Source organism: Tympanuchus pallidicinctus, unplaced genomic scaffold, assembly GCF_026119805.1.
Source record: "Tympanuchus pallidicinctus isolate F22 unplaced genomic scaffold, pur_lepc_1.0 scaffold19, whole genome shotgun sequence".
Lineage (NCBI taxonomy): Eukaryota > Metazoa > Chordata > Aves > Galliformes > Phasianidae > Tympanuchus > Tympanuchus pallidicinctus.
Genome location: NW_026294710.1, coordinates 4,200,633 through 4,210,684, shown reverse-complemented (window position 1 = coordinate 4,210,684; position 10,052 = coordinate 4,200,633). Strand labels below are relative to the sequence as shown.

General features: G+C 39.2%; 1 long non-coding RNA gene across 2 annotated transcripts; it reads left to right on the top strand.

The window, feature by feature from the left end:
- Positions 1-237: 237 nt before the first annotated feature.
- On the top strand, positions 238-9,797 carry LOC128079590 (uncharacterized). Of its 2 annotated transcripts, none has more exons than XR_008206226.1 (3): positions 238-306; positions 6,287-6,400; positions 8,160-8,450. It is a non-coding gene; the product is annotated as an uncharacterized LOC128079590 (long non-coding RNA). The 2 variants fall into 2 exon arrangements; XR_008206225.1 differs by lacking the exon at positions 238-306 and adding an exon at positions 9,690-9,797 and having other exon boundaries at positions 6,298-6,400; positions 8,160-8,294.
- The last annotated feature ends 255 nt before the right edge of the window (positions 9,798-10,052 follow it).

Below are 10,052 nucleotides of genomic sequence, written 5' to 3'. Positions count from 1 at the left end.
CATTGCTTGAAATAGCTATACAGAAATTGAGAAAACCATGTGAATACAGGGATTTAAACTGCTGTACAGTCCCTCGTATTGAGGAGATAAATGGAAAATGAAGAGCTAGACTGATAACTGTGTGGGCTCCAGAGTAATAGCCAGGTGCACATGTCATAATTCATCTACTGTTGTAAAATAGATGGGATGGATAGTAAGTAAGCAAAACTTAACTTAAATTTATCCCCTTGGCTATGCAGATAAGACCAGACTTAGAGGATTTCGAGAACATTTCCTAATATGACTTTTTCAGGACAAGATCACAAGGTATTTAAGTGTGAGACGTGTCCTCTTCTATCCCATTTTCACACATCAATAGCTTTATGTAACTTTTAATCTTTCATATCTCTGCAAAGACATGGTATAGCTTTCCACCATAGCCTAGCAAGCTTACCCTTCATCATCAGGGCCAAACTTGTGTTCCTGAAATTATGTTTAAACATCTACTGCAGACAAAGAAATGGATATCAGTTGCATATGAAGGTTTATGTTAGCTTTGAATGAGCTATCCTGGGTTCAATAGCAGCAGTCTCTGGCTGCTGTGGGCTATATTACTGAATTAAAGAGTAAGTAAGATAGAAAATTAGATGCTACACTGCTGAAGAAACCAAGATAACTAGTTAAAGTTCGCTTAAATTTGTTAACACAGGCTGCAGTTACAGAGGATCAGAAGAGCTGATTTCTCAACTGTACACTGAAATGCAATCAAGCCATGCCCAACCTTCCCCAGCGCCTGGTTTGGATGTGTGGAAGGAGTATCATAAAAACAATCTCTGCTTTCACTGAATTTGTTAGAAAATGCATGAATAGTAATTACTTGTATATCAAATTTTACGGCTTCAGAATAATTTACTAGCAAGTAATCTCATCTGTAGTGATCCATTAGCAACAGGATGAGAGGGAATGGCTTTAAGTTGCACAAGGGGAGGTTCAGGCTGGATATGGGGAAAAATTTCTCCAAAAGAGTGGTCAGGCACTGGAATAGGCTGTGCAGGGAGGTGGTAAAGCTACTGTCCCTGGAGACGTCCAAGAAACATTTAGATATGGTACTAAGGAACATGGTTTAACAGGGAATTTTGTTGGTAGGTGGACAGTTGGACTAGATGATCTTCGATGTCTTTTCCACGCTGAAAAAGTCATTCTGTGATTCTATGATTCTATTCTACGATTCTAAGGAGAACCAAGCAGGTTCCAGAACAAGATGAGGCAGGAAAGCAGCTGTGCCATGCTCTGGTCTGGGCAATCATCCAAAGAACTGCAGGATCAGAGTAGGGACCTCGTGCACAACTGCCCTGCACTTTAGATAGGACTCAAGACATTTTGGATTATAATAGACTAATAATGAGTTTGTTTGATACTGCATGCATAAAAAACAATTTTCTCCTAGTTTAACCACACTGCTTAATCATGCCTCCCCAGCAGACAGTAAATCAGATATTTCAGACGCTTTCCCTGCTTTTCTTCAAGTAGCATATAATTAATTTGCTCAGTTAACTAACTCAGGCACTCAGCAGTTTTTTATTCAAACATTATTTAATTAAGTAGGAAAATCATCCTTTTGTATACCCAAAGATACTGAATGTAAATAGAAATACGTATCAAATTGCATTCTCCTGCATGAACACTGAGCAGCTTGCAATGGAGTCATTTTAAAATGCCAAAAATGCTAGCACCAGAACATTTGCAAATGTCAGAAATTTAATTTAGGTTCTTAAAGTTTTAACTCTGAATAAGTTACACATTTTGTAACTTGCTTTACCTCTCCCTAATTGATGATCTTAAGCTTTTCTTTTTTTTTTTTTTTTTTTTTTTTTTTTTTCCTGAAGGGGAAAATTATGTGTTTGTACTGAGTTCAAGCAATGTAATACTGCAAATTAATTAAAATATCTAAGTGAAGCATGTCAAAAGCTACTCTAATTACTACGTTACTCCTAATCTTTTTCATAGGATTTACTAATTTTTTCTTATTTGATAAGGAAATAAGGTTCATATGAAGGGTTAGTTCCCATCCGATAATTTTTTAATTCATTTTCCAGTTTCACATTGATCTGGCAGAAGGTTAGAAGTCTCAAAGTTACTACAGAGAAACTAAGGATAGACACTAATAATGTTTCTTTTCATGGGAAAGAAAGAACACAGGAGCCTATTTGACAGGAGTTGTTTCATCCTCACCAGTGAGTGAAACCCATTCTGCTGCTATGAACCAGGCAACTAGTTGAAAAAGAGCAACTAGGGGAAAAAGGTTGTGTCTAGAAGGATGTACAAATGAGCTTAGAGTACTGCGAGACGGGGAACTGAAATATAGCTGAGGGTCTTGGAAGGAAGTGCAGGACATGAGGAAGAAGACCTCATGTCTTTGATAGGAGAATGCTTTGATAGTATAATAGTACGAAGATGTAGGGGATATAGGATATCAATTAATCAAAAATCAACTTTCATTAATTTTACTGCTTATAAAACAAGGTAGTGACTTGATAGGTCAGAGTCTTCCTGGCACTTTTTAATAGAATCTGTCTGCACCTGAATTGCCAAATCTTTTGAAACTTCAGACAGGGATTCATAAGTTTTGTCTTAAAAATGTACCTGCTGACTCAGCATTTAGAATTAGACAAGATTGGTATAAATGATTGTGTAATTTGTACACTTGAAATTTCTGTATTTTTTTAAATTTGAGAAAATAGCTTTTTCGCAATTCAGAGTTCTGGCTTTCCAAATTTGATAAGCTGAGTAATCAGAAAGAATTTGGTTCAGTTGTCATCGCATTTATTTTCAGCTTAGGAACATACAATTTATAAATAGCAATAGTTTTAAAATGTGTATTGAGCTTTACACTTTGATTCTGATTCAGGGATGTAAGAGAAATTGTGGTAATGATTGTAAAAAAATACTTTCTCATTTGCACTGTTCTGTTCTTTTCAGTTAATTTTTTGTGCACTAGTTGACCTGCACTCTTCCTAATGCCTAAATTCTCTTCACATTTTTACCAGTGTGTTTGAAATATACCTGAATTAAAATAAAACTGCCTCTCTTGTGAATATTTTTAGTTCTTAAAGTAAAACAGTCTCCAGTCAGTTATGTGATCTGTCTAGTTTCACCGTAGAGATTCTGAATTTGGTATCTTTTTTTTAAAGCAAACCATTGTTCTGTTAGTCTGAGCTGCAACTTGGCTTAAGGCACATTGTTTCAATTGCAATTTGTTGAGTGTGTACTTGGCAAGTCTGGCTGGGACAGACTGTGTATTTTTGCTCATAAGCCATTACTGAGCATGTTGGTAATTTGGAACCCAAATCACATGGCATACCCTTGTCACATCAGTAGTTTTTGGGCCTAAACAAAGGATAGTCTACTCATAGAAGAGTACGTTGTGCATGGGAGTTACTGTAGAAATTAGCCACCTATGGCTGCTGTGTGATATTGCAGCTCAGTGGTGAGCCACAATGTGCTGTGAAGATCGTTTCCTTCGTATGGGTATCACAGCTTTGAAGGAATAGGGCTTTTTTTTTTCACTCTGCTCTGGAGAAACTTTTTCACATTTCTTCAATTTGTAAAGGGCAGGTCCAGATCTGTAAGGAGGAGTGTGAGACAAACAGCTACTGATTAATGCTGATAATGTTTTGTGTCTAATGAATTTTATGGATTACAGTGAATAAAAAGCTAATTTATCTCTTTAAGCATATATTGATATAAACATGATCGTTTTCTGCACGAGGTAACTTGGGTTAATGGAGTGTTGTTTCATTGTGTTCTGTCTGTATCAACAATGTCATTGAATGGCCGGAACTTGCCATTGCTTACAAATGGGTGAGCATCAATAAGCACTTCAACAAACAGATATTTCTTAAGCTGTCAAACTTAAGGCCCGAATAACATAAGGAGGGCAGTCAGACCTGCCAAGTGGAAACAATGAACACTTATTCTAAAAAATGTAGAATGGGTTACAAATCAAACAAAACTTAAAAGTTCAGTTGAACTGCAACTCGGCTGTAGTTTATGAAAATGTTACTAAAGAAAAGACAGAAGGCAGCACCAGTGCCTGATACCAACTGCCTGCTTTTCTGCTTTTCTCTCTATTCCCTTCCTGCTTCTTTCATGTATAGCACAATGCACTACAGGCACACAATGGGAAAGGCCCACAGGGTTCCTTGAACTGATGCAGTTAAAGTTCTTCATGTTCTACTGCCAATTCCAGCACACACAGGAGACTAAAGAGAGACCAGAAGAAATTTTAATGTCTCAGCAAGAAGCTGAAGCAGCAGCAGACTAAGAAGCAGGTGTCCCCGATTCCATACAGAAGCACGAACACGTACAGCCAACATCACCATGATCTAGGCTCTTCCCTTTAGCTTCCACCTATAAGAAAGTCTGTTGAAATTCTTGGGTCTGAACACACTGAACGCCTGAATTTGAAAAGATAATGCTGTTTCCTTACTGAAATTTCTCCCATATTGTACTGTCCATTCTTGCAAACTGCTTTTTCTGTTGTCTCTTCTCCTGCAGTAAATTAGAATTCCCTACTGAACTGATTGTTGTCATGAGTGCTGCACAGTGCCTTTTGGTACTCTGTGGCAGTGTGTATATTGAAGCTAGGAAGCATAATGCCCTGGCCCTCCAACCTGGAGCCTCAGACTACAGTCAGAAGCCAGTCATTTTCTGTGTGTTTGTGGAAGAAATAGACCCCCAGCCTCCCAAACAGTATTTAGACATCAATCACAACTTTACCATGGTAGATTTTTCACTCTGACTCACACACACAGGTGGCAGGCAATCACTGATAAACAAAATCATAAAAACAGAAAGAACAATAAAATATATTTTTCTGTTAATTCATATTTTACTTCTAAGAAAGATGTCTTACCCCAGGAGAAAACAATATGAATGTCAGTGAAACAGCTACCAGAGAAGAGAAAATAAGAGAGCTGAGTTTACTGGTCGAGGCTGTCTGTCTCTCCTGGCATTCCATCAAACATATGCATATTTTGGAAACCCCTGAATGATGAAAACTGTGTCTTTTCAGTGTTGGAACAGGAGTTTCTTTCCAAGAATACAGTGGTGCTTTTTAGAAGACCAGTGACTGAGCAGTATGTGCGTCAATGGAAGTTCTTTTCAGAACAAACCTTACCCTACCAGCGTAGGCCGCTATTGACTAACATTACTGGCTGACTAAAATTCTTGTTGCATGACAAGTACAGACATTACTGGCTGACTAAAATTCTTGTTGCATGACAAGTACAGATAAATTGCTTTAGTAAGCGCTTTCTGAATGGTGTCTGTGAAGCAGTCTCCTCCCTCAGCACGAATTAAGAGGAGGAGGAAAAAGAACTGTCAGGGCTTCAGCACTGAGGCCTTGCTTGGCTGACTTATCCCAGATGAAGCTGGGACTGGCCAACGGGACTTCAGCCAAAAATGCTACTGCTCTCCTTTTCTCCACCATTTTTCCTATTCCACTCCAACACACAGTTTCCACAGAAACAGCGTAGCACAGACGGTACAGTTCAAGTGCCTTTCTGCAGAGGTAAATGTTGTTTAACTGAAGTGTGAATAAAGTATTGGCTAGTTCACATCTTATTCTGGTGAAAAGCTTTATTAGAGTTTAAATTCAGAGATTATCTGGCCAAGAATGAACATATTTGAAATTCCTCTTCCTCTCTCAACATTTTAAACCTTATGTAGTAATGCAGGGACTACATGACTGTCTGGCAGCAGAAATACTTAAAGTAATATTCTAATTCATCACTTAGGGCTTTTTCAGTATTTTTCCCCCATCATCAACACTGGCAAATGTCTGACAGAAGAAGGTGAAGGTGGCTGCACTTAGAATGCACTACACGTTCCCATTGGAACACCAAGCAGGTACCTGAGCAACGTGGTTCACTGAAAGGCTAACTCCAATTTTGCCACTGAGTGTTTCAGACAGCCACCTGACCTTCCAACTGCGTGTAAATAATTTCCCCACCAGAAAAATGTTGTCCTGCCAGTCATTAAGCCCTGTGATTAAAAGTTGGCAAGTATCTCTCATTCCTTACAACAGGCACACTTTGCTGGTTTATTTTCAGGCTTCTGGCCCTCATTCTCAGCTGCATGGGAGAGCTTATTTGCATGCTGACAGTGGTGATGTGCTGGCCCAAACAAACTGCTACGAGACGGCACTGTGGTGCAATACGCTCTTATCACCATACTTGAAATCATGAATGTTTACTGTATTTCTAGGCAGCAGATAGAAGTTCATTGTCCTCTTTTTGTCAAGTAGCCAGGAGGAAATGGAGATTACTTTTGCCAGTGCTAACAAGTTTGGACAAATCTGTAGGAGAAAGAAGGATCAACAGTATCTCCTGAGAGCAGAAAAGAAGGTGCTGATAGACAGGTAAAGGACTACGTGTATTTTGGGTCATATTGTCCTCAAACTACGTGAAGAATTAGGCATGTGAAGAGGGAATGCCAAGATGTCGCCACAGCCTAAAAGAGCAAAACACAGAGCGTTGGACAGTGAGATTTTAATGTAATTCACTGCTATGATTAAAAGCATATTATGGGTATTGCCACAGTCCATTTCAGCTTTGTATCTATCAACGTTTGATATTTATGCTGTGACTTCTAAAGCATTTTTAATGGCTAGATCCAGTTGTGCAAAGGACAGCAGGCATTTTGCTGGTAGCTTATTAGGGTACAACATTTCACACCAATACCAGTGATCAAAAATAATCAAAGAAATTTTATGGAAAACCAGGTATGACAGCAGATACGGTCAGAGCTGGAAGGCACATGCCAAGCAGCAGCACAGCTCGTTTTCTCTCTCCATTTCTGCAGTGTTCTGCTTCCCCCCCTGCCCATGAGCTGTGCTGCAGGAGGTGGTCCCACCCAGCACCATGCATGTACACCTGCTGCTCAGTGGCCTTAGGAGAGCAGAGAGCAGCTGGCCCCACTAGCAGTAATAGTTCAGGCTCTGTATGCAGACTGCCTTGGTTGTTTTATTCTTCCCATCCACAATGTTCTAGCATAAGTATACAGAAAGATCTTCCAAACCCTGGAGGTGAAAGGCTTCCTGAGATAATTATGGGTGCAGGCAGAAATGTGAAATTATTCCCCCAGCTCAGATTCCTTGCAACACTTGCTCTTAACTGTCCTTGCAAAAATCAAGTGCTGCCACATGAAGATAGAGACACTGGACCTGTGGTCAGTAACATCCTGTTTTGTGTGCAGTGTTGCCAAGCTTCAGGCATCTAACAAACTTCTAACAAACTTCTAACAGAGAAACAAGAGGTATAAATGAATTTCAGTTACCCCACAAATTCAGTCATTAAAGTTTTACCTAACATTCTGGACACATATATTCCTAACCTAAAATTACACAGTTCCTGACTGTTTATAGCTGTTTATATGCATATATATATATATATATATATATATATATATATATTTTTTTTTTTTAAGAGAAATTTGGTCAGAACAGTCTTCTCTGCCTAAAATTCTGATAGTATATCTACAAAATATGTTTCTCTACCTTTCTCCTGTTGCAGACTAATTAATCAAAGGAACTGGAGAGATCAATTTGAAAAATCAACACCTTTTCATTTTTAAAATAGAATGGGGGGAGGAAAAAAAATAAGAATCAACTTAAAGGCAATGGCCTTTGAGTTAATGGTCCTTAAAAGATTCCATAAATTTCAATAACTTTTTTGGTCTTTATTTTGGAAGTCTGTATGATTCATTTTTGACTGCTCTCATCATACTTCAAAGAACTTCCTAATTGAAATTGTTTACCTTGAGCATTAAGTTCTCCATCTCCCTCCGTAACAGATATTTTTCATAATGCTTTACTTCTAGATTTTACTTGCTAATGAATCATCACCTCCATTTTTCATTTCACACAAGACTTCAAAAATAGGCATTGGAAATGCAAACAACCTACATATGAAAAAATACATTAGGCTTTTAATAGTTCTTTCATCCTAATTCTCTGAGGTGCTACTAGTGACACAGGTAAAAATCAGACAAGTTAAGTGCAGCTGCTGCAAAGGGTGTAAAATTACAACTTATCGGCCTGATTGTCTGTGCCCCTGGGGGGTTAAAGCTGAAGAGTGAGTACTGATATTGATGCTCTCCTTTATTATTTTTTTCCACAGAGTGGAATACACCTTTGGGTTTTTGAGGATCTTGCTTGGAAGAGACTGATTTGACATGCTCTTGACATGAATTCTCTTCCTACCCAGATTTACACTCCCACCTGCCAACGCATGCTGTCCTGATTTCCCTTCCTGGTGAGCCTGAGCACATGAAGCCATCATAAGCTTAAACTTATTACAGGCCAGAACTGCAGTGACCATGACTGGTCTTTTTTTTCCAACAACAACATAAAACTACTTACTTTAAGTTGCATTAAATAACCAATAGTCACATTTTAACCGAGATTAAAATAAAATTTTAAGAATACCACCTGAATGATATATTAAGGCCATTCATGACAGAGTATTTTTAGTTGTTAAACTAACCTGAGGAGGAAAAAAAAAAAATCAAGTTAGAGTTGCAGTCATATTTTCTTATACCTTTGTATGTAAAAAGGAGCATTTGTCTAAGGGAAAGAGAAAGTGGTGATGAACACACTCTGTTCTTTGCCTGCCTGCACTCAGAAATATCATCACAGAACATGACCAAATATGCCACTTTGAAGACATGATGTTCTCTACTGGTCATAATGCCCTGTTTTATCTCAGAAACAGAACTGGAGATTCCCTCCTTCCTACCCCCAAGCTGTAGAAAGGTCAGTCTCAAGGATTTTGCCTGTACAGTCTTCAACACAGGCAATTAGTTCTTGAAGTTGGAGACTGCCTACTGGTTTTAAGAAAGTTGTAATGAAATTTGCTGAATATACTGGAAAACTTGAGAAATGCATAGAAATGATAGTATTTGCTATTTACCTTGAGGTAGCACCTGCAGGTCCTTCAAAATGCTGGTTCTTCCCTGTGCAAGGCACTTCATACCACTCCAAATTCTATTCATCTTAAGCTAATGGTAGTGGATGGAAGATCAACATATTCAACAGGGAGAGCTAGCAGTAGGGTAATTATCATACCAAGCAGAGGTTGTAACATATGAGCTGCTTAATTACTGACAGGGATTTTGTAGACTAACGTACTTACTGTAGGAATCTGGGGGAGGAAAAAATGTTTTAGGGAACCTCTTGTGCAACATAAAAGAAACAAGAAGTTACAGCAGAAAAAAAAAGTTGGACTGATGTGTGGGAGAAGTCTTGCTGAAGGATTGCCCAGACAGATATTTTCAGGCAGATAATATCATGTCTGCCTCGGATGGGTGAAGGTATGACCTTGCACAGCAGCTATAGCAGTAATTGGTAGGAGGACAGCACTATTAAAATGACACAAAGCTCTTTTTTGCATTTCTTCTACTGCCAAGACAGCCTGGGAATTGGGAAACTGCAGTCACAGCTCTGGAATCCTCAGTGATGCTCCACAGTTGTCAGAAGCACCAAACTCTTCCATGTCTGTCAGTGGGTCCTGTCCACCGCTGAGCCATCTGCAGAGGCTCACAAAACCAATTTCCCTCTCCTGGTTTCTATTAGGTTGATGAAATTCCAAGTGTGAAGTTCCAGTTCATAACAGACTTTGCTAAAAGGTCTGTCGCCCTCTGTTTTACAGCTCCTCTTCAGATACTGAAAGGCCACTCTCAGATCTCCCTATAGTCTTCTCTTCCCCAGACACAACAGCCTCAGCTCTGTGAGCCTGTCCTCATAGCAGAGGTGTTCCACCCCTTGGATCTTTTTTGTGGCCCTGCTCTGGATGCTCTCCAACAGGTCCACGTCTCTCCTGTGCAAAGGATACCACATCTGGATGCAGTGCTCCAGGTGAGATCTCACAGTGCAGAGCAGAGGGGCAGGATAACAGATGACTACAGAATGAGAAGAAGCTAAGAGGTGGCATTAATAGCCTGGCAAAGAATGAGATTGGTCACCGTTATGATGCACAGTGAAGGGTCTGAAAAGGAAAGACAAATTATATGTG